The sequence below is a fragment of the Thermobia domestica genome, chromosome 7 (assembly GCF_964235325.1).
Source record: "Thermobia domestica chromosome 7, izTheDome1.hap1.1, whole genome shotgun sequence".
Taxonomy (NCBI): Eukaryota; Metazoa; Arthropoda; class Insecta; order Zygentoma; family Lepismatidae; genus Thermobia; species Thermobia domestica.
Window position 1 is genome coordinate 48,878,531 of NC_137460.1, and position 20,646 is coordinate 48,899,176.

Genomic DNA, 20,646 nt, shown 5'->3' on the forward strand with positions numbered 1-20,646 from the left:
GAAACTAAGTGGAACAGGCAACAGGATTCGTAAAGGAAAAATGATATGAAATGAAATCTTTAAGTTTTACGTCCCACGATTATGCCGGTTAGGCTAAAGGAGACAGAGATGACGAGAAATGAATGAAATAGTGGAATGAAGAAAGTGGGAGGAAACGGGGGAACCCCGATAAAACCCACGATCACGGTGTTTGTCCACCACAAAGTCCACACGGCGCGACTTCGAACCAGGGATCCCAAGCACCTGAGGTGAACGCTCTACCACTGAGCCACTGCGCCCCCTAGGCTTCGTAGAGGAAGCTATGAGTGCATGTTGAGTGTAGATGGGACGCAATCGGAAGGAGGGGCAATAAAAGTAACCTGATTATTGTTTAAGTTTCATTAGTTGTTTCATTTCAGTAGGTGAAAGCAATCCTTAGCAATAATAACGAAACAACGACACCACAACGTTAATATTGTTTATGATAAACGTAAACATTTCGCTCAGCGAGTAGTCGAAATGAAATTTTGAGACAAGTAGTTTTAAAAAATAGGCCCTTGAAATGAAATCATAAGCAATCGTATATTTATGCTGGAAACTCTAATAAAAAGATCTCAATTCTGAAGGAGCGTGTGATTTCTTCAAGGTTTCGAATAAGGCTTGTTGTTTAAAATAGAAATCAATCACAAATGAAAGGTTGAATTCCTTCAAAACTTTGGGAACGAAATTCTCAGTGTGGCGGCTTTTGACAAATCATGTTGGTTAAAAAAGAAAAAAGTTAGATTTTATTCCTACGAAGCAAAGGGAAATAAAACTTGTTTAGTGTACCATGTCTTGCAAACAGCTATCTGAAGTTGTGAGAAGCTCTCTTCTCTTAGCATTTAACTATAATATTTGAATTTTGACCTATAATGATTTCCTTTCAAAGCAGACACTCATTCCTACTGTGTATGGTGGGTATCAAGGATGTTATAAAATAGAGGATCTGCATACGTCACTGTTTCGCCACCCCCACTCTGTTCACTTCACCCAGTAAGATCACAATGTTTTGAGCCAACATTCATAGCGGAAACGAAAATAGCCAATCAGACGATGGCGGAAACGAGTGTAGCCAATCAGACGTGCCGATCCTCGTTTGTTTTTGGCTTCATTGAGTTAACAGGATGAAGATATATATGCGTAGATGTTCTATTTTATAACATCCTTGATAAATAAGCAGTTGAATCATATTCAATCAGTTGCATCATAATTAACAACCTTTCACACATTGGAAACAATAACTCAAATAATTCCCTTTATATCGATAGGAGCAGCAAGGAACATCAAAAATGATATTACTATAAATTTATTTTCAGCACTAAACACGTAAATGCACTTTTCTCTTACACATTTAGATAACGTTGTGCTCAAATGCTATTTGGAACAGAAATTTATTACGTTTCGTAGTAGTAAACAAACTGAACAAAGTTTCTCTTTGTCTTTTTCTTTTTATCTTTTCGTTTTGTTCCCTTTTACTATACCTTTTTCTCGCCTACAAACTTTAAATAAATTGCTCGTACAAAAGTTTTCTTCCCAACTTCCAATGTCAGTGAAAACTTTATAGAAGGGGTTTCAAGTCTTCCCTTTTATTTCATTTTCAGATGAGTTCATCCACTTTTCCAGTGTTCTACTCTTTTTTTTTTTTTTGTTTGTTTTTTGTAAACACTAATATTCTCATAATTAAACTGTCTTGATTTTCTGCAATAGAAGTACTGTACTGTACTTGCATTAAAACATCCGGAAAATACTGTATTAACCACTGTCGCAAATCCTGGGGAGCGCCGTAAGAAGGACACGTCTCCCTCAACCTTGGAACTGAGGGCACTGTGTCGAGGGAGCGCGGTGGCTCAGTGGAGTCGGTGGGTGTAGCCGAGAGGTCTGAGGTGTTAGGCTGATGATTGTTAGGTGAAGCCCATTGGGGGTTCGAGTCCCTCTGTAGTAGCAAGGGTGGAATTTTAACTGTCCTCGATGTTTCTGTGTTCGTGTCCCTGTCGTGTCTAGTAGTCCTGAACAGTGGTTGCAGTAGAAAATAAGTCAGGAAGTTTTTTTTTTAAAAAAAAAAAGTGGTAGAGCGTTTTCCTCCGGTGCTTGGGGTTCCTGGTTCGATCCCAGGTGGCGCCGCGTGGATTTTTGTGGTGGACAAACACAGTGCTCGTGGGTTTTCTCGGGGTTCTCCCGTTTCCTAACACTTTCTTCATTTTACCATTTCATTCATTTCTGATCATCACCGTCTCCTTTAGCCTAACCGGCATAACCATAGAACGAAATATTTCCTTTTCGTTTTTTTAATTTTCTGGGGGACTGTCCCCCTAGTAATCCGATTTGAAATGTGTTTTGGGGGAAAATGTGATGGTTTCTGTCTGACTGTCCTTTCACCTACGTCTCTTGATATATTATATGCAACAGGTTTACCTCAGTAATCAGATTTATCTACTATGAGTGTCATCTACCCCCTGCCCCCAGAATAAACCTCAAATCTGCCCACCTCCCTATGTTGAAGACAATTCTGCTCCTCAGATCCTCCACAACATCGTTTTTGAACTTCATACAGATTTTAAACACCGTTAAAAAAAGATTATGGAAAGACACTCACCCGTCCTCCCCCCCCCCCATGTTGAAGACAGATTAGCTCCGCTTGTATTAAATGCATAATGATATTCTCATGGTACTGCATGAAGCAACTTAATACAGTGCATAAACACACACACACACACACAAACGATCGGATTTCATGAACAAATAAGTGAAAATGAAATGAAATCATTCAGTTAAACGTTCCACGATTATCTCAGTTAGGCTAAAGAAGACGGGTGATTAAAGCACGTGAATGATGATTTTTTTTTTTTTTTTACAGATACCTAAAGAAAATTAAAATCAAGTAAAGTGAGTGGTTATGATAAAATACCTACTTATATATTTAGGAGAAGTTCTTCGTGTTTCTCTTTTATATATATACACAATAGCATCTTGAAATCTCAAATATTTCTTGATATTTGGAAAATTAGTAAAAATTGTACCTATTTTCAAGTCGAGCAATCCATGTGAAGTAAAAAATTATCGGCCGATTTCATTTATATCTGTTCCTTCGAAAATATTTGAGCAAAATTTTATACCAGAAAATGTTTGAGCATGTTAAATCTTATATGTCAACTTATCAACATTGCTTTTAAATGTTAAATGACTGCTAGAAAAATATAGGGTACAGCGGGGTAATTCAAATAGACGGGGAATTTGAATAATGTTAAGCATTTTGCCAGCTGGAGTGAAGACGCGGCTCGCCATGTTACTGAACTTGCGGTGGATTTGTAGGTGTGATTTGCAGAAGTCGCTCTTAGAAATACAAAATATTCCTTCGGTTCTGAAGGCTTACACGTTTTTTTGCTTTCTGTAAGGTAAGTACGAATATGTGTATTTTGAGGTCGTTATAATTTTCAACGTTGTTTTCTTAAGATTTCCTTATTATTAACTGGATTTAATGAAACCGCTCTGGATTATAATCGTATCAGTAGCATGTGGGGTATTGATATACTGTACGCTGGCGTCAACTAATGAGCAGTTTTCATACCACGTCCTGAATGGAATATTCGTCGACTACGGGGCAATTTGGATAATTCAAAACGGGGCAATTTGAATACCAGTGCAATTAGAACTATAGGCCTACTATTTTATATTTGTTTGTCAAAAGCGAGAGCTTTTTGTTAACAAGGAAACTGAATTCTTATTTTGACTTACTGGAAAAATTAATGAACGAGTATGATCTCCATAAACTATCCTAACCGTATTTATAATATGCACGAAAGTAGGCTTCCTCTAGATAACAGACCCCTGAAATTCTTTCAGAAAAGGGTAGAAAAGAGGTGATAAGTTTAACATCTGTTGAGCGCGAGGAAAATATAATGGTGATAGCATGATACAATGCCAGGTCTTTTATACCTTCTCTAGTAATATTCAAAGGCTTACGCCAAAATCCGACTTTAAAACCCAAAATCTCACTCTCAACTTTTGTCCTTAGCGTTCTGCCAAAGCCAAGACATCAAAATGCTTTACCTACCTCCACACACAACATACGTATTACAACCACTCGATCGCTCTATTTTTAAGGCCCTTAAAGCCAATTACCACCAAGAGGCAACTATCTGGATTCACCAAAACCCGAGCTTAATGATTAGTAAATCTCAGTTCTGCATTTTGTTCACTGAAGCCCGGAAGCGGACAGCTTCTGTTTGACTGGTAGTTAATGAGTTTTCATGTATCGGTATATACCTCTTTAGTCCACAAGCTATTGACGAATTTCGATTCGACCCTTCGGAAACGTATGGCTTTGTTACACATTTTGAGGAGCAGTCTTCTTGAGAAGATCTTAACAACGCGCCTTCTTCTTCCGGTCATGGCTCTCAAAACTTTGTCGCAACGAAGCCTATATATGAACCCATACAACAAGTGCTTCTCAGCCCAGAAAAAATTTGTGTGCAGAAGAGACGTCGTGTCACAGGAAAATCATGCCACTGAACTTCTGAAAATATTCGGGGAATGAGAATAAAACAACTCCAAGGAAAGACGCAAGCATCGGGTACAACAAAATCCAAGGATACTACAAGAAAGAAGAGTGCTAATACAGAACCTGACACGAAAAAAACAAATGAAAGCTCGAAAGAAACTGATATCCTCTACCCCTTCCAGTGACGAAGATGTATTTCTAAGTCTAAAGATGGCAGCAGGCAATGAAAGTCAAACATGGAATTGCTGTTTTTGCCTTCTTAATTACTATTCAGAACGTTCTGCTGGAAAGGGAAACTGGATTCGTTGCCAGCGTTGTAAGACATGGTTCCACGAAGTCTGTGTCAGTGCAGAAGATCGAAAACAGTTTATCTGTTGTCGTTAAATACGAACGATGGAAGATGAATTAACCTATTACAGCTCTGCCTTGGACAGTGTTACTAAATTTTTTTTAGTGTAGGCCTACCTTCAAAAAGATAGCTACAGGTGACGCATATTTACAATTTATGTATTTCTTTTCATTCAAAATTAGCATATTTCAACTACCGTAGAATTTTGCAATCTAACTATTAAATAGTTTATATATTATTTCTATAAGACTTGTTTATTTTGTTGGTTATTCATATTACCCCACTCGTTATTCAAATTGCCCCTCGCATTTACGTTTTTCGAAACTTCGGCGGGAAAATTGAATACCCAAATTTCACAATAATGTATCTCAAAATACTCTCTTAAGAAAAATTGTTAAGTAATAGTAAGGTTCAAAGTTTTTGTTCACAATTTTGTATTTGGATACCAATTACAGTTTCTGAGATATATGAGGAAATGTCTGAAATTATTCAAATTAACCCGCTGTACCCTATTATCACTTTGCTACTGAAATATAAATCTTTATGAAATATGAAGGAAATCGCATGAATCTTTTTTTTTTTTTTTTTTTTTGAGAAAATCGTCCGCTAAAACTCATTTACAAGAATAAACAACTCCTCCAATTTTATTTTCAGATTTGTCACATTCACACGTTATTAAGATTATCATGTTATTTATGAAGCATGAACCAAATTGCCTGAGAGTCGTTTTGGAGAAAATCGTCCGAAAAGAACTCAGTCTCCAGAATAAACTACCCCCTCGTATATTTTTCATAACAAATGAATTATTCTATATTGTCAGGTTATTAATAAAAATATGTATTTATGAAATATGTACAAAATCACTTGAGTTGTCCCTCAGAAGCTCGTCCGAAAGAGAACATTCCCAAGAATAAAACTACACTTTCTCGAATTTTTTTCCAGAGAAATTACATATACCACAATATATATATATATATATATATATATATATATATATATATATATATATATATATATATATATATATATATATATATATAAGGAAATTGATTTATAAAATATAAACAAAATTGTTAGAGCCATTTGTGAGAAAATCGCGATTATTAACTTTCATCCTTAAGTAAATTACCCTTATTTTTAGGGGTAGGAAGAAAAATTCAAGAACCTCCCCCCCACCGGGAGGATCACATAAAAACCTTAAGTTTAAAATTTGATTGAGGTACGTTGAACGATATTGCCTCTAGGTTAGTATACATCAGTACGAACAGACGGACCATGTCGAAAATAACTTTCTCGGTATCTATCGCCCACGAAACGTGTAAATCTTTTGAAATTTCGAATTCGATTTCTTTCCACGATCACTAAACTTTCTTCTCGCCTTTTGTCGCTCGAAAATAGAAAAAAATAATATTTTGGGTCCGTTTGAGTTTTACTTGCGACATTCTGAAAATAAAAAGCACAATGGCATTGAAAACGGAACGTCAGGCTACCCTAAATTCACTGTTAGGCCACGAGATAAAGTGGTTACAGTCATATGGTGTGTGTGTGTGTGTGTGTGTGTGTGTGTGTGTGTGTGTGTGTGTGTGTGTGTGTGTGTGTGTGTGTGTGTGTGTGTGTGTGTTCTTCCATCAAAGAGTTGCAGCACCGACTAGTAAAACTTTATTATCCTAAGTCAGAACTCGAACTAGCGTTCAAGTATTGATACAGACAAATCTTGCTTAACCCATATAAGCCCCCCCCCCCGGGTCGAAAACGACACGCTTATGTATTTCGTTATTGCTAGAGCTTATATCTTTGCTCCCCGGGTCGTTTTCGACTCAGTATTATAAATATCCAATGGAAGACCAGCATAACGAAATGATACTAAATTCACCAAGAATAGGTCGAAAAATCTATTTTCCAAGATAAATCAAAATACAAAACAAAAAAGATAAAGTATAAGTACCATCTTCTCTTGATCATTTTTTTTTTAAACATAGGCTATATTTTTTTGTACTTTCCGCTCGTAATTTGTAGCTTCTGGAAAGCGTTTTGCTTTCCTGTTTACCATAAAAAAAATAATATAACAGTTCTGAACATAATTGGTTAGCGTTAGTCACATGCTGAAATTAAATTTGCATAATTGGTTGCAAGTCAATACTATTTTTCTTTCTTATATTAAATCTTTTTTTTTTTTTTAAAATACATTATTTTAAATGGATGTATTATAATATTACATAAACATTTCTGAGGTTGAACTGTGGTTCCAAAGCCAAACTGCAGACGAAATGGGCTTACCGAAAGTGAAGAACCGCTAACAAAAAGTGTCGCTAGGCACAGTGACTATGTAGAGAAGAACTAATGCCATTATGATGCCAGAGTACTCCAGAGTGGACTTCTTCTAGGTGATTGCATGAATGTTTTGATACGTCCTCATACTATGAACATTTACAGTACATATATATAGGGGTGAGCTTGCTTCTTATTGAATTTAAATAATAGTGTTTCGTAACTTTAAAATATGGAGATTTATTACTAATTTGAATAAATGATTATAGGATATTGCTTATATTCAGATGTGAATTACCGCTATTCTTGAAACAGAGAATTCTCAATAATATAGTTCATGAGGAATAACTGAACAATTGAAATGGTTAGGGATGCGCACGAGATGAGTTGAGACATGATTTTCCTGACAAAATTCGAGTCGAGACACTGCTCTTCCAATAGAAAAATATACATTTTTCGAGTCGAGACATCACTTTTACTGCACATTTTTGAGACGAGACAGCCACAAAGCTTGTCTCGTGCTCATCCCTAGAAATGGTTTCTAGTATCCTTGGTAGAAAAACAAATACTAATTTAGATGCGTCTTAATTATTATTAACACATGTTGCATTGAATTACAGGAAGTCACAAATTTACTAAATACAGAAATTATGAATTTTTTAAAAAAAATCTAAGCCTGTCATGGAGGAAGACCTCGATGCACGGAACTTCTTGTGTATCGTTTCTTGGCATAATTAAATGAAAGTTACTTACAGGATAATTGGTTTGTATAAGCTGAGGTCCATCTTGACAAGGTTTTCAAATCTAGTGGTCGATTAACTTGACTATAACGACGCTATTGACAACTCTGCCAGTTCTGACCATGTGTTTACTTATTGTTTGTTTTAAATGTCTCAGGTTTTTGGCTTTCCACCTGTATAAGTTCTATGGTTTTTTTTGTTTTTTTTTTTTTTTTTTTTTTACTATTGTCATTTTCACTTTAATCTTTTGATTTTACTACCTTGAAAGTGAACTTGTTTCTGGAAACTCAGCTTGTATTGTATATTTTAATTTTTAATTTAAAAAGTTTTTAATAGATTGATGTGTTTGAAATTACATTACAATAGCTCACCAAAACTGAGTAACAAAATATATAGGCCAATTATTCCTATCAGTTGAGAATTGATGGCTAATAACATTAGAATATTGTTAAGAAACGTGCTATTAACTCCTTGCATACGAGGTGTCATTTACCCATGTGCGTGATGTAATGCCAGGTTTTCATTTAAATGTTAAAAGAATGTCTAGATCGTTATGTAGCGCATAGTTATTGTATACAGTTCAATGAATATAATTTTCTTTTTGTACAATCGCGTGCCCCCACACACACGCACGCGCGAGGAGAGTATTCACATTACTGATTAAAATATATATATATATATATATTCGCATTTGAGCTGAAAAAGGAAACTTTTGATGTTCTGAAGTGATTTTATGATGTTTCAGGTTGTCAACACTGACCAGAGATAAAAAAACAAAGTTATTTTTCTTCTTTCCAATCTCAAAATCCGATCTCGAAATTTCCAATTTTTTATCGTCAAAAGAACACATGTGTGTTATAATTATATATTTCCTTAGGTCTGCCATCTGCCTAAGAGTTTTTTCTTTCTGTCAGTAAGGTGCTATCACCTAAGGAGAAACAGTAGAAGTAACACATGCCTTCCATCCACTAAAAAATTTCATCTCCTCCAGAATTATTGCGACCATTAATAAAGGATACGTTTTCATGACAGCCCAATGAATGTCACTGGTATTTCGCAACGGAGTATTTTATGACATCCATCTGGATGTCACTGGAACTCAAGGGGTTAAAGTTAACTCATGTTTTGGGATATTCGGAGATTCGAATAACATCTAGGAACGGGGAAAGGGGAGAGACAGATCTAAAATTGGAATGTATGTTATCCCTAATCATGGCTCAAGTTTAGATCTATCTCCTGTCACGAACCTCACTTGGGGAGGGCAGAGAGGGGCAATTACCCCCTTAACTTTGAGTGATATATATGTTTCAATTAAATGTATTCTAATGTACTAATGAAAAAACTGAAGCTACTATACCGATTAGGAATCTTGCCCCCCTCAACCAAACTCTGCTGTCTCCGGTACTAGGGTCAGGCCAGTATCCACGCAGGGCACGGATTTCCCCTTAAATTTTTACTGTCCTCCTAAACTTTTCACCGTAGGCTTGCAAATGAACTATCAATATAATATGGTTGAATCGGTCCCCCTACATTTTTGGACTGGCTACGGGCCTGACTAGGGTTAGTCATCCTACACAGATATTTTATATAAATCATAAATTTATTTATTATTTGAAAACAATAATTAAAACAATAAAAACTACAAAGTTATAATTTCAGAATGTTGAATGAAGTCCGTAAACTGTTTTCTATTCTATCTTATTTGACATTCTTGTCGGCACTCTTGAAAGAAAGAATATTATTCCTTATGCTCGTTAGGTAGCTATGCTTTTGCACTTTACTAATTTAAAATAAATAATAATAACTGACACAAACTAAACTAGGTTATGTTATTTATGTTATGCACATACAAAACTATGTTAATTACAAGTGAAAATTAGCACTTAGCTTCAAATGTTAAATCTTAGACGGCAAAGAATACTATATTCCATCTCCAGATTATAATTTTCTCTTTATAAAAATGTTAAAAGGCGTTACGAGCGCAGATAAATTATAATTTACATTGGATCTGTGTTCTTAACGCCTTCCAACCTTTCTATGTAGAGAAAATTATAATTATTTATATTAAGAAAGAGATTACTATAGATGATTTAGAAGCCGTTTTTCTTTAGCACATTTTTCGTAAGTGAAAAAGAATAATGAAATGTATTTTACCATAATAGTACATAATGTTGCCATCCTTTAGAAATTACAATGTAGCTAGAATATGAATTACTCAAAAATCTAGGTTAAGGCAGCGAGTAGAAAAATGAACTTAACGGTAATTGATGACTTATCATGTTGTCTTGGCTCCTTGTTAACTAATTTTTTAACAATATTTGTATTCATTTTGTAATGAGCAGAAAGTGTAATTTTTTAATAACTTTGTTGTTTATTACAAAATAAATCCTTACTTATTGTCAAAAGGTTCACAGAAATACGTTGCAACTGTTTATTATGTCTACCACAATATAGTTACACCTTCACTTCATCGCTTTCAAAGTAGGCTTCTTGAGAACACACACACACACACACACACACACACACACACACACACACACACACACACACACACACACTTGTTCCACTGCCCCTATTGATGCTGGAAACAACATTGAAAGTCCTGTTTTGGAATGTTCCGAAGTTCGGCTGTCGCGTTGTTTTAGATGTCTTCTACGGCTGGCCAAACTGTTATCAGAAACGAACATTTGCTTCTTTCTATCAGCCTCCCTACTCACCGAATTTAGCACCAGCATATTTCTGTCTCTTCCTCAAGATCAAAAAGATTCTTAAAGGTAACCGTTTTACCACCGTAGAAAACATACAAACCAATGCGACAACTGAACTTTGGTACACACAAAAATAAGAATTTCAGCGTTGTTTTCAGCAATGACAGGGGCGGTGGTATAAGTATGTATGTTCTCAAGAAGCCAATTTTGAAGGCGATTAATGAATAGGTACCTATATTGTGGTAATAAATAGTTACAACGAAATTATTCTGAGAACTTTTTGATTGCTTATAGTATTACAAATCCCATGCGCTATCCAAATTCCAAGTTTCTAGCTTAAGAGATTTAGCCTGGGCATTGATCAGTCGGTCAGTCAGGACTTTCTTGTTTTATATAGAAAGATAAGGGAGTTATGAGTCTGAAAAAGAACCCCAGGTTTGATGGTCAGTATAGGTAACAAAAGTGCTTTGCAGAAAGAACGTGTCTGCTGATTTAAACAAAGCAATTGTCTTATATCCAATATACCTAGATATTGTAAAATAGGCCCATTTTTCTTAGGTAATATTGCTAATATAAGCAAAACTTGACCATAATTAATTTTGGTGCTGAATCTGCAGGCGTTTCTAAACTATAAAGTTTTTTTTTTTTTTTTTTTTTTGTATCACCTGTGAAATTTAATTTTTGATGCTTATGGCCTTTTTGTAAAGTATGATTCTACTAAGTTACGTGTTAGAAACTTAAATCAATATTATAATTAGGAGAGGAATGTAAAACTAGAATTGCGGTAGTTCAAAGAGAGAACGGTCACTTCTTCTGGATGAAGGGTCTGTGCTTTCATCCTAGGCGATATAAGTTTGTGGTGGACAGTATCATATTTACTAGTTTTTTTTCGGGATTCTTTCGTTTTGTTTCATTCACCAATTATTTTATAATTATTCATTTTCGTTAATCATCAGTTTTTTCTAGCCTAGCCATCGAAAATTAAATAAAAGATTATATTATTTTCGTTATTTTTGTCTTTTTACTATGAGCTGATTACAGCCATTAAAGTGTTATGAAATGTCAGAATAGCGATATTCAATTACGCTTTGATTTGATTTGACTTTCAGGTTAGCGCTTCTTTCAGCAGCCAAGCTATATGAGACATGGATCTATAGTTTAACGTGGAATCCGAACCAGATGAGCTTCCTTCGGGAATTGAACCCGGATCTCCCACGCCAAAGGCACGTACGCTAACCGTTTAGCCACAAGGGAAGTCTCATTCAATTATGAGAAAAATTATCAACATATCATCAATACCAACATTTCTCGCTCTCAAGTTATATTTGATACTATGTTTCAAATCTGTGTTTCGCATTGTTACTAAAGAAATAGAAAATGAATTTAAATCTTTGAGTTTCACGTTCTACGATTATATCTGTTAGCTCACGGAGACAATGATTAAGGTTGGTGTAAAGGGACAAGTTTCGCCGATGGATGTCACTACACTCTTCGTATCACTCTCATGTATTTTTTACCTTCTACGAAAAGTTACAATTTCTCTTATAAATCTCAATCTAGAGACTTCAAATTTTTAGAAAAGGAACTTTATAACCTATCGAAGGCAACAACCCGTGCCGAATTTTTATTTAGAATTTTCTTCATTGTTGAAACAGTCCCATTGTTAAAAGTTTGGATATCCATTTTAACAATCAAGTCACTTCAACAATGAAGAAAATTATAAATAAAAGATCGGCACGGATTGTGTCCTTCCATAGGTTATGAAGTTCCTTATCTAAAATTTTGAAGTCAGTGGGTTGAAATTTGTAAGAGAAATCGTGAAATTTCGTGAAATGTAAAAAATACATGAGAGAGATACGAAGACTGTAGTGACATCTATCGGTAAAACTTGCCCTTTTAAACCAACCTTAAAGCAAGTGAATGATGATAGAATAATTGGTGGAATGAGAATGTGGAAGAAAATGGAAGTACCTGAGAAAACTCACGAGCATGATGTTGTCCACCACAAACCTACTTGAACGGGGATCAAACCAGGGACCTCACGCACCAAAGGTAAGCACTCTACTACTGAGCCACTGTTCTCCCACGTATTACGATAATGTCGATGCATAAGTTCGTGCAGTTTTCTTTTGGGTTGGCAACAATGCGGCGTGAAGCGATTGTTTATCGTTATTCCGTTGTTTTACCGTAGTTTGGAGTTGTGTGTGTGAACGTATTATTGTATATATTTCAGACAAACTAATATGGAATGTCAAGTTGAGAAAAGTGATCATTCCCGTCACATTTTATTCTTTGAGTTTAACCGAGAATCCAGTGCAGCAGAAGCTGCGAGAATAATTTGTGCAGTGTACGGGAATGAAAGAAAGCCTCTCTTGACCAATGGCTAACATATTTCTCTCAGTCAAAACCAAAACAGCTCTACAGGCGATTCATTGAACTGCTACCTGAACAATGGTAGGAGGTTCATACATGGTGGAGGGGAATACATCACTGAGTGATTGTGAGTTAATGTGAGTGACAGTAAAATGTATGCAATGTATTGTTACACTCGTAGAACATGTTAATCTTATGTCTATGTTGTATTTAAATTTGAATTAACAGAACAGCAGAATAAAAATAAAATATAATATATAAAAACCGCACGAACTTATGCATCGACCCAATATTAGTATCATGCTAAATAACCTTGCAAGATAGTAATGCTAATTCATCCATCTGTCTATTACTTCACACATAACTCTTGACAAAGTGAATTTTAACAAATTCTGTTGTTGTTATTTTTAATGTGAAGCTAGGGCGATTAACTCGGGTGAGTTTGTTACTGAAGAAAATGCGTTAACATTTTTATAGGTAATTTTAACGTTCTGTGTCGTTTTAAAAGCCCTGACATCCCCTAGCATCTACACAACCTGTACAGCAGCAACGTGTTGTTGGTTGCCTACGGTATACAAGAATATACAGCACTTCTTATTGTAAAAAAGTTAATTAAACCTTGAATTTTGCATGACCTTTTTTACTAATTTTCCCAAAAGTTCATTTACGATAAGAGCGGAAAAAGAATTCAACTTTCTAAGAATGATACTTATTGTACAAAGAGGTAAGAGAAGAAGTCCTAAATTCAATAAACTATTTTGGTGTGAAGGATATTATCACAATAAACACGTAAGCTTTGTTTCACATTTTTAAAGCTACAGTAGGTTTCCAAACTATTTGTATAAGGGTCCAACTCTAACATTCTAACTACCTAGGTACAAAACATAGGTTTATCACATCAGTTTATCACATCATAGGACATACATCAGTTTGGGTTTCAACAGGCGGATGAGGAGGAGATGGAACCTACTTTTCGGAAGCTGAATCAAAATCAAAATCTTCTATCTGTCTTTAAATTTTTGCTTTGTGAATCTAATATTAAAAACGGAAGTGACTAATAACTACAACTTCTGCTTTCAATAGATGCTTTAAAGAGGACATTGGCCCTATTATTGGAACAGTGAATTAACAAAAGTTATATGCTATCTATTAACAGTTTCTTAGCATATTAAGATTAAGAACTCCACCGTGGCTAAGCGGTTAGCGTACACGCCTTTGGCCCGAGTTCGATTCCCGGCGAGAGCTCGTGTGGTTCGGATTCCACGTTAATCAGTAGGTCCCGTCTCATATAGCCTCGCTAATGAAAGGGACGTTAAACTCAAAATCAACTCAACTATTAAGATTAATGTTGAAACTGGACGTTTTCATAATTTTTTTATCAGTTCAGGTTTTAGAAAGGAGATATGGAATTTGAGCTCCCTGCGCTCGTCCGTTCCAAAAAACTACTTCATAATTCACAATAATTTTATTCGGGATATAGAGAAACGAAAGTAAAGAATCAAATTCGCTGATGGAATTGATGTTCAAACCGGAAATGATAGAAATAAATTTACATATTTCAACTTAGCGTCCTACGTTTATACCCTTTAGGCTAATGGAGACTGATGATTAAAGGAAGTGTGACCCCTCGTAGCGTATCTCGTAGCTCGACCTTCAGTGCGAGCGGTCCCGGGTTCGATTTCCGGTGGGGGCACTCGATCCAAAAAGTGTAAAAACCTTTTTCAGGCCAGCCATCCTTAATGAGGTTTTCCTGGGTTTTCCTCATTCATACCAGGCAAATACCGGGCTGGTACCTAACTTATACGATAACAGCACAGGATGTGCTAAGCATGTGCCATTTAGGTATCCCAGCTACTTTTTAGGTACCCGACACTTGGCACATATGATATTCATGTGCTAAATATGTACTTCAGTTAGCTCCAGTTTTAGGTACTTGTTACACCTAATTGATATTTGCAACTATGCACTACAAATATAGCATTTATGTACCTGGCTCAGTCATCCATGTGATTTCTCTCTCAGAGGTACGTAAGGCACATACTGGACACATACCCATGTACCTGAGGGAACATGATAGGCATATGCCTGCTATGTGATTGTGCTGTTAGGCTAGGTCCCAGGCCGCTTTCTTCGTTTCACAACCCCTTCTTCCTTCCCTTTCCCCGAATAGTGTGTGATCGTCCAGATATCATCCCTCAAAACGTGACGGGATAACATGTTCATAGATGCCGAAAACCCAGAAATCTAAATCCTAAGTCCCTGACTAAAGCAAGTGAATGATGATGGAAAAATTAATGAAATAAGATTGCGGGAGAAAAGGGGAGTACCCCTAAGAAAACCCACGGACACGGTGTTGTCCATCAAAAACAAACTTGGCAGCGGATCGAACCAGTGGTAATAGTTCTAACAGTGCCGTGCCCTTTGGGAGGGCGAGCGGGCGCACAGCTCCGGGCACCAAAGTGAGGGGGCGAAAAATTCGGGAAGAAAAAGCAAAGAGAAGAAGGAAAGAAGAACAGAGAGAGGGAAATTACTTGGAATATTACTAATATGTACTTAAATCCTCTTCTTGCTTTAGGAAGTGTTTCTATAATATTACTCATGTTAGGAAAATACGTGTGCACACATATATAAAATGTAAGGAAAAATATATAATAAAAAGTACTCAAAACGAAGGAAAAGCAGTTTTTTTTTTTTTGAAATTTTTCTAACGCTTCGCACCAACTATGGTGGCGCTTCGCAGCTGATCTATTGACTTCGATATGTACGGGGGTACCGTCTATACTTTCGACCCGGGCACTGGTTTTCCACGACACGACACTGGGGTCTACCACTGAACTACCGTGCCATCCAATGAATGATAGAAATCAACCGTTTTTCGGTTTTGATCTTAATCATTGTAGTGCAAAAACCGTAACAAGTAGCGATAACTTAATTTCTACAATGGAAAAACCCCCCAAGTATACATTTCGTCTCCGTTCTTAACTCCCGACTGAAACCGGAAGTAATACAAATACACTACAACTTCCGGTTTCAATATTGATATACACAAAGAAAAAATGATAAGAGTGGGTTCTTTAGGACTCCATTAAGCATTCTAATAATAGGTACTATCTTCTCTCGTGATCTTCAATTCAAACCGGAAGTAGCAGAAATAAACTACTTTCGGAACCAATTAATGTTGATCATTGTAGAGAATGAACAGTAGTAAATATTGAGAAGTGATTTTCTGTAATCAAACATCGTAAGAATATATTCCATTTCTACTTTAATCTCCGTACTAAAATCAAAAGTGGTGGAAATTTACTAGCACTTCCGGTTTCAACAATAATTGAAAAAAAAATACCACTTCATATAAATCAAATTCTTCACCTGTTGTACACGTGACACTGTTACTTGTTTATCATTACACTTTGGAATGCCCCCCTTAAAGGAGAAATGAACTTTTTATTTTTTTTTATTTTTTTATTTTAGTTTTTTTACAAAGAATAACGACTTCTTCTTTTGAATTAATGGTAGAGAGCACATTTAACATTTGGATAGAGATGTGGTTTTATTATTTCATTTCTATTTATATATACACTGTACGAGAGACAAGTGGGTTCAAATACACTTTTCGAACGTAATATTTTTTTAATGTATTCATTCCAGACAATGTATTTCAGATAGTAATAGACAGAAATTCTTAAGGCCTATGAATCTCAGAATTTCATTTTAAAAAATTGCTCTTCACAGAGTTTACATATTACTACCAAGATTTGAAGCTGTAAAATTAGGCTCCATTTATTACTAAACACGAATAGAATGGATGATTTAATCTAACGTCTTACGATTTGTCCTCTATTCTAAATAAAAAAAATAGAGAGAGAGCTCCTCCGTAGCTAAGCGGTTAGCGTACGCGAATTTGGAGTAGGAGACCCGAGTTCGACTTCATACCGCAGCTCATGTGGTTCGGATTCCACGTTAATCAGTAGGTCGCGTCTCATATAGCCTCGCTACTGAAAGGGACGTTAAACTTAAAAAAAAACAACTCAACTCTAAAATAGAGATGATTAATGCAGTTGCAGATTCTGTAAGAATTTGTGGGATTAGATAGGGAAACGGGATAGCCTCTAGAAAAGCCACGTACAGAGCAGGAGTGTCATTTAAGGCTTTATTTGCGGCCGCAAAATTTTAACCGATATAGATTGAGTTTCATATTTCAAGTTTAATTATAATGTCCACCGATATAAGTTGAACTTAAGGATTCAATTGCGCTCCTGCATCCTCTAAATGACATCCTTGTTACACAATATTATTTATCATAATGCGCATGGAATAGAATTGAATCAGGCCCTCCTAGCACCAGAGGTGAGCGCTCTACGATTGAGAAATCGTACACACCCTAGTTAGATTCTATTTATTTATTTATTAGGCTCAGTAAATGGGACTTATAAGATTGTACTGTTAGAACATACGTCAGTTACTTCACACTATAAATCTTGAACGAAAGTGAATTATGTTCTTTTTTTGTAACAAACAGAGTGAGTGCTTATCTTGGCAAACTTCGTCAATGGAGTCAATTTGATGACATCTTCAGGGTAAAGGTGATTTCGACGGTAGTTATCCATATCCCATTTAAAATATATAACATTCCCTAGCTTCTATGCAACCTTCTCAGCAGCAAGGAAATGTTGGTTGACTATAATGAAAGGATATATCGAAATAATTGTTATTTGTATCCCGTACATTGAATCGCGTGATTCTCCGTTTTTCAATTTAAAACCCCATGATTATGCAGCCAAACAGAAGGGATATGGGTGGGATGATGTGTGATAATGGTGAAGTGAAGAAATGGGAGAACCCCGAGGAAACCCACACACACGGTGTTTGTCCAACACAAAGTTCACTTGGCGAGGGCTGGGATCGAACCCGGGACCCCAAGCACCAGAGGTGAACGCTCTACCACTGAGCCACCGCGGCCCACAAGAAAGAAAGAAGGCAATTAAGACCTGTATATCGTAGGCTATTTCTTAAAAAGCTACCACCACATTGTTCATCTTGTGCTACTGAAGGTAAAAGGCTGCGAAAAATCTCAGTCAGGATTTAAAATCAGTTCTTTTCGATTCTGAAAACAGAAAACTGACTGTTTGTATAGTTTAAGTCTTTCTGGTGGTAACTGTAATTCCAAGAGTATGATATTACAATCAGGGACGGATCTAGTAGGTAAAACGTGGGGGACCAGCCAGAACCCAGACTATGTTAGGTATATTATGAGTTTCCTGTAAACTTTCAAAAATATCTAAATAATAAGTTCAATCATTTTTGTCACTCGAAAATTTGGGGGCCCTAGGACCTCCGGCCCCGGGCTAGATCCATCACTGGTTACAAAGATTAAAACATTGTATGGACATAAAAATAATATGATCATGGTGTAGGTAAATTAGGAAACATAATTGTCACATAATGTTGTATGTACTTACCCTGGGAAAACTTCTTCCCGTGCTGCTCCAAAGATGACACTTTTTCCAAATTTTGCGAATCTCGTAAAAATTCAAAGGCAAGCACTAATAATTATTCACAATTAAGTTAACCAGAAACATTAAATTAAATATTGAAAATTCTATGATGTAATAAAAGTTCACAAATTGACTTATCACCAAGAAAATTCACTTTCCAATAAGGACTCACAAAATGATAACGGAAATATCATTTACAATTGAATAGCCACTAAAATAATAGGATAAACTTAAATCAACTGCTCTGGTACTTTTATTTTCCCAGATAATGATGTACTAATTTTCAGAGATAAAGAGGTACAAATACGTTAACTGTCTAGAAATCTATTAATCTTAATCTTCGAAAACAATAAACCCACCGATTCAAGTTAGAATATAATAATATTTCTTTATATAAATATATTTTACATATTTTATTAACTAAGACCACGAAAGCACTGATAAAAAAAATTGTTTAAAGCCACTAGAAAATAAATCGGTGTGAAAAATTTACGACTCGATTACGTTGCGAATTGTTTTCACCACCGCTTCTGAGAGTTGCATTCGCGAACTGCGTAATGTGACGTCTGCTCTGAATAAGCGTCGCGGATGAACTGATTCTGAGCCGACGCAACGCAACCAAAGAACCCCCCAAGGTTGAGTTTCGGTTGGCGTCGGAGTTCTCCAATCTAGATAGAACTGCCAACTGGTTGTGAATTTTCGTTTCATGCTACGTCCATGGAATTCCTAAATACAGTTATGTGCCCCACCCAATGTTAATATCATTTGTTTGATATATTTTTTTTTGACATCACCCCATCCACTCTAAAAGTAAAACGAAGGGGATTTTTATTTATTAAAATAATATAAAAATACCACATTTAAATCCATTATCTAATAATGACATTTTCAAATTTCAAAACACACCGGGAATAGTTCATTCCGGCCAGCAATTGTTTATCTTTTCCTTTTATAATAGATCATGATTTTAAATTCAGATTTAAATTGTTGTGTGTTCTAAAAATAAATAAAAAGATTTCTGTTATAAACAATTTGTTTCTAAAACCCATATTTTTCCTTTAAAAAGTGTTGATTTACAACTAGCATTTGTCGCCATTAGAAAAAAAACAAAAGAAAAAAATGAAATCTTTGAGTTTTACGTCCCACGCTTATGCCGGTTAGGCTAAAGGAGACGGTGATGATGAGTAATGAATGAAATGGCGGAATGAAGAAAGTGGGAGGACACGGGAGAACCCCGAGAAAACCCACGCACACGGTGTTTGTCCACCACAAAGTTCACTTGGCGGGGCTGCGATCGAACCCGGGACCCCAAGCACCAGAGGTGAACGCTCTACCACTGAGCCACCGCGGCCCCAAGAAAACAAAAGAGTAACTTATAAAATCTGCTAGTTAACTGTGTTTTTCTTAGAAAGTATATAGTATCTATTTATAATACAAAATCATCTCATTCTGTGAGTAACGCTATTTCCTAATTGTTAACAATAACCGCTCCGCTACGTTCGCTGCCTGTTTGCCTTTATTTGAAAATGGATACTGATGTTGTTGAACATGCAGTTGCTTATTATTACTATTACTGTTTATTATTAGTTTTGATGTTCATATTCTAAGACAAAGTCGTGTTAAATTTAATAAGGTTGTAATTTACTGATTTAAAATACACAGAAGCTTTTATTCCATGTCGATCACAATATAATTTATTAACTAGGCAATATAAAACACGGTAAATAAATTAGAGGCGGTTGTTATCGCTTTTCTTTATAGCTTCCTCATAGCTAAGTGGCTAGCGTATGCGGCTGTGGTGTGGGAGACCCAGTTTCGATTCCCGGCGGGAGCTCATACGGTTCGGATCCCACATTAAGCTTTAGGTCAATTTCTCATATAGCCTCGCTGGTAAAATAGATCCTAAACTGAAAATCAAATCAAATCTCCTGCCTTTTGGACAGTACAATATTTAACATGCTTTATACCCAACCCACATATGACGCATACTGATATTAACGGGTTGTAAATATTGTTTGGATTTGAGCATCAATGTATGTTGTGCCGAAAGTTAGTAGGCCTAGGAAAACAAAAAAGAAAAGGAAGTTAAAAATGTTAAAATGTAAACAATTAGAGTTTTTTTTTTAAAAAAATTAATCACGCTTTTAGGCTTTAAAATAAAGGAAGCCAAATTCTAGGGTGCAAGAACTAATATAAA

The 20,646-nt window shown here is 35.8% G+C and overlaps 1 protein-coding gene and 1 long non-coding RNA gene across 4 annotated transcripts in view; one reads left to right on the forward strand and one right to left on the reverse strand.

The window, feature by feature from the left end:
• Positions 1–19,025, reverse strand: part of LOC145690064 (uncharacterized) — a 1,134,032-nt gene extending 1,115,007 nt beyond the window's left edge. For both annotated transcript variants that reach the window (XM_081764582.1, XM_081764580.1), the window contains exon 1: positions 18,414–19,025. The gene's annotated coding sequence lies outside the window, so the exon portion shown is untranslated. The remainder of the gene's footprint in view (positions 1–18,413) is intronic.
• LOC145690066 (uncharacterized) overlaps positions 1–20,646 on the forward strand; it is a 905,981-nt gene that overhangs the window by 729,128 nt on the left and 156,207 nt on the right. The window lies entirely within an intron of this gene.